Source organism: Scylla paramamosain, chromosome 3 (genome assembly GCF_035594125.1).
Source record: "Scylla paramamosain isolate STU-SP2022 chromosome 3, ASM3559412v1, whole genome shotgun sequence".
Taxonomy (NCBI): domain Eukaryota; kingdom Metazoa; phylum Arthropoda; class Malacostraca; order Decapoda; family Portunidae; genus Scylla; species Scylla paramamosain.
Genome location: NC_087153.1, coordinates 37,095,522 through 37,100,521, shown reverse-complemented (window position 1 = coordinate 37,100,521; position 5,000 = coordinate 37,095,522). Strand labels below are relative to the sequence as shown.

Sequence of the window (5,000 nt, the reverse complement as noted above, 5' to 3'; positions counted from 1 at the left end):
CTCTGTCTCACCCCATGCATTCAACAACGTGCAAGTGTGACTACCCTTGTGCAGCGTTCAAGTGAATCATGTCTTTCCGGTTATCAGCGTATTTTTTATTTATTTTTTTTTTTACAAGCGTGCACTAAATATTAACGCTCCTTCATTTGGTCTCAGGAACTCCGCGTACACTAACTGTTTCATCCCAGGTATTGTTCTCTGCTCCCGCATTTACATCTCCCATTACAAGCGCTTCCTCTTCCCCCAAGTCCCTGATCCATTTTCGGTTTAACACTCTAAACGTTTCTCAGGAATTTCTAGCTCTTTGTCTTTCTCTGTTTCTCTCTCTGTTTCTGTTTCTGTTTCCTTTCTGTGTCTCTGTCTTTCTGTCTCTGTTACTCTCTCTCTCTCTCTCTCTCTCTGTCTCTCTCTCTCTCTCTCCACTCACTTATCTATATATTTAAACACTCGTTCACACAAGTTTTAAATTCACATTCTGCTCCGTCATCTCTTGCTGCACCTCATCCTTCACAGAAATAGACACACCAAGACCATTACTCCACTCACTGACCTCTTACTTAACACACCTCCCTTTACCTTCCAACTTCGTCTTACCACTCGAATAATCCTTCCTGTAAATATTCCAATACACACTAAAACGCTCACACTACAAACGCGTATTCAAGTCAACCCCCACTCTGAGTCCTCGTTGGTTTGTTCCTGTGTCTTCAGCGTAGCGTGGAGAAACGCTTCCAGTCCTACAGGTGCGTCCCTCTTAGTCGCTTCTAACGGCACGTAAGGCACAGAGCGATGCAGTTAAAATCCCCGCGTGACAATAGAACAAGGACCTCGCTACCCTGATGGCACTTGCAGCGGTGTTTCCAAGAGGGGGGTTTCAGCGCTCCTGGTATGCTCAGATTTATTTCACGGAAGGCTGGCAAAGGGCTTCAGTCAAAGGTCGTGCAATATCACGGGTTTCACTCCGGGCTTTGCTTCAGGGAGAGGTGTTTTCCATGGCATGTATGTATGTAGACAGTGTTTGTATAGTTTCAATTTAGTTTGTAGTGGTGCAGCGAATGGAGGCTTTGTATTCAAATGATGGGGAATTTTAAGGTGTCTCCGTCTCTTCAAGGGCGCTGTGCTGCCTATAATCTCAAGTACAAGGGTGCTAAAGGATGCTCAAGGCTTTTGCTTCGCTTAATAAATTTTTATTGATTGTTTAATTTCATCTCTACATTACCCTTACACTGCTACGTAAAGAAAATTTATTAAGAAATACCCAAAATAGGTAGATGAGATAATGAATTAATTTTAGTTTTAAGAGCGTTGCTTCTCTCGTCAAGAAACTGCCGCTAACCAGGATCAACCTCGGCCTAAGTGAGGTGTCTGTCGAGGGTGAACAGGGCCTTCAGGTGAGGAGGTGGTTGTGGCTGGGTGTGGGTGAGGCAGACTAGTGAAGGCGACGAACAGCTGCACTATGTGAATTTAAATTTGTTGTTAATCTCTTATTTACTCCGTTGCAGGACGATCAAGGGACGGAGGAGCGGCCCAGGATGAGTGAGTCTAGGAGCATGTGAGTTATATAGTCATACATTTTACAGCTTTATGTGTGACGTGCATGTGCCATTACCATTCCTGAATAGTATATCACTTACACCCGCCAGGGGAATTGATAGTATGGACATAAATCATTGCTTTGAAAATATATGCCTTCCATCATCAATAATTTGTAGCCTCCAGCGGGAAGCAACTCTGGTCCAATCACACTCAGAGCAGAGGAACAGAAGACTCCATTCCACTAGTCTGAATGGTCATGCGATATAAAACTACAAGCACGTATCAATTAATTTTTGCCACAGCCAGTATCCCACAGTGAAAGTTTACGGCACGCTAAACATACTCCTCACACCCTCAGACTCAGTGCCAGAAACTCACCCAAATGTTTTCTAAGCCTGTTAACCTCCCTGCTGTACACGCTCCTGGATAAAATAGCGTCCGTAGTTCTTACGCAAGTTACTTTTACCGCCTATCGGGGTTACTAATGGTCGTTCTCTTTGTGGGTAAAGTTCCCGTGCTGGTCTATACCGTGTGCATTTGTGTGCGGTAAAGGTTTGAAAAGGGGCATCACCTCCACTTTGTTTTCGTGACTGACAAAGGATAACAAGAGTGGTAGTTTATAAGCATTTTGATGGGCCACTTTAGAGAATCACGTGCTGCATCTAGCCTTCCTTTGCTCTAACAGGGTGGTAATTATAGGTGAGTGCCGTAATTTCAACCAGGTAGCGTGGGAGGGTTGCCAAGTAGGTGCCTGACGTGAAAATTTCAGGGCTGGCCAGTGAGTGGGTTATGAATTGGCTCTTGAGGGAAAACTTCATGCTTTACGGTGCTGGAAGGCGTCTTTTATCTCTGGTGGAAGGAAGCGTCTACTTTTTTTATAACTCATTTTCTTTTCACTTTAACATAATCATTTAGGCCGAAGTGTGGGTGAGTGGTGTGGAAATTATCTGTTAGGGAAAAACTTAAATCTTTTCGGTGTTGGAAGATTAATTTATTTTGAATAGAAATGAGAAGCTGATTATTTATTTTTTTTACGTCCTAATATTTTCGTTCTTTATTATATTATTGTGAGTTGTAAACTATCTATTGAAAAATAAAAAAAAGAACCCTTGCGGTGTTTGAAGTTGTGTTCATTTTGGGATGAAAAGAGAAGCTGATTTGGATTTTTTTTATTACCTTATAGTCTCGTGCATTTACGTACCATTGTGGATTGTAGATTATCTATGTGGGAAGAAAAAAAAACTTGAAATTACGATATTGGAGGCTGTATTTATTTTGGATGAAAAAGAGAAGCTGAGTTTTCATTTTTACATCATATTTCCATACATTAACATATCACTGAGGAATGTACTCGTAGATCATCCATTCAGAAAAAAAAAATAAACTTCGAGATTTTACGGTGTTGGAAAACATATTTATTCTGAACAGAAAAGAGAAGCTGATGAGGTTTTATTACAATATTATATTTTTTGTACATTAACATATCATTATGGAATATATCTTACTGAGAAAAGAAAAAAAAAAAAACGAAACTTGACAATGCTGAATAGAAAAGATAGAAAGAGAGAATCAGAAGTTTTTCCCTACCTAACATTCTTTTCAACATATTTTCCTCCAAATCTCCACGAAACCATTTAGGCACAAATCTGGGTTACGTAAGAAACCGTTAACCTCCCTGCTGTACACGCTCCTGGATAAAATAGCGTCCCCAGAATACAACAAACGCTCCCACACGCCCCGCTAGTACATTGCCAGATATGGGGCAGCGACAATACAGCCCAACTCTTACTGTCACTGTAAATTCCTCCAAAATATCGAAATGTGATGTTCCTGGCAGTCACAACTCGACCATGCTTCAGTCCTGCACTCGAGTTATGTGCTTATGGGAGCGTAGGCAGTGAGGCAAGAGGGAAAGAGGAAGGAATACACCGTTCAGAACATTCCACCAGCTACTACTGCCACCACCAGCCACCAACACCACCACCATCACTACCACCACTACACTACAGGGACGAGGCAAAAATAGTGGATAACATTCATGAAGTAAAAAATCACGTGTCCTTTGAATTATTCACGAGATGGAACACTAAATCCCTGACGCCCTGAAGCCCTCAAGTCCTAAATAATGGAATACTCTGAAATTTTTAACCTCTAGGAGTCTGGAAAATTCTCACACCCTGAAGCCCTAAAGTCCTGAGCCCATGAAATAATTTGAATTTTTGAGACTGGAACAGTAAAGCCCTCATGCTCTGAAGCCCTGACGTCCTGAAACTCTAATTTGCGTAATGCCACAAAATATGAAAACTTTGAAGACGGGTCACTGAAAAGTCTGTAACCCTGAAATCTTGAAGCCATAAAAGCCTGAAGCCCCAAGATACCATGAAGACCTGAAGCCCTAAAGCTCTGAAGTGATATTAAAGGAGCTGGAAGGCTGTCAGAGGCACTTCACTACTGGCGAGTCAGGTTGATTTTTGCATGATGTACAACGTATAACTATTTGTTTGACGGTTGTTTTGCTGCATGTTCACTGACGAGGGACAAATAGAATTGGTAACGAAGAAAGAAAAAGAAAGATGAATGAAAAACGAACACTCACAATGAAAATTAAAAGATGTATTATTTTGTATTATATGGTATTGCATTGTATTGTGTTTACCTACTGACTGACTTACCTATTTTGTATTGGCTTTGCTGTGCTGTGTTTTGTTTTCTTTTAATTAACTCCCGTGCGTCCTGCGTCAGGCTCGCCGCGTTACGTCACCCCTGTTATCTCTAAAGGCTTTCATACATCAGCCCTGAATACTGAGCAGCGGCGGGCCGTGTTTCCCGTGCGGATGTGGGAAACTTTCATGAATATTACAGCAGTACACGATCATTTTGGCCTCCAGCGGCACAGCTCGGCGAGGCAAATTAGACAGAAATTAGTGAACGCTTTTCTCGGTGTTCATTTTGAAGAGAGGAATTTAGTTTTTCTGTCCCATTAGTTTTTAGTCTCCTTTCGTATCTTTTAGTCATGTTCCTCACTGATTCTTATGATGTATGTCTATTAGAATCAGTCTTGCAGCTTCCCTTATTTTTCTTGTCTTCTTATGCTGTTATGTCCCTCTAGTGGAGTGGTGGAGCTGCCTCGATGTTCAGTAACACATGGTTGTGATTCTGGAAGCGAAGGAATTCAATGTTTAGGATTATTTATAAGGTAACGAATCTACTCTCACTGTGATCTCATAACGCATCATCACTATCAGCAGTCATCACTATTATTGTAGCCAAGAAACACCAAGGGGAGGTGAAACACGAAAGAAGGAAGAACATGCAACAACGAGAATGGAAGAAAGAAGTAGAAGGAATAAATGAGGGAACAAGAATAAAGTTTATAAAATTCATCGCATTCCCTTGAACCCGCAAGTGACTTTTAAAAAATTTAGTGACGCAATAAGATCTGCAACATAGAAGCATGCCAATAA

General features: G+C 41.3%; 1 long non-coding RNA gene across 2 annotated transcripts in view; it reads left to right on the top strand.

Annotated features, from left to right (window-relative positions):
- LOC135094835 (uncharacterized) overlaps window positions 1-5,000 on the top strand; it is a 162,285-nt gene that overhangs the window by 46,946 nt on the left and 110,339 nt on the right. For both annotated transcript variants that reach the window (XR_010263995.1, XR_010263993.1), the window contains exon 2: window positions 1,503-1,552. This is a non-coding gene — a long non-coding RNA (uncharacterized LOC135094835). The remainder of the gene's footprint in view (window positions 1-1,502; window positions 1,553-5,000) is intronic.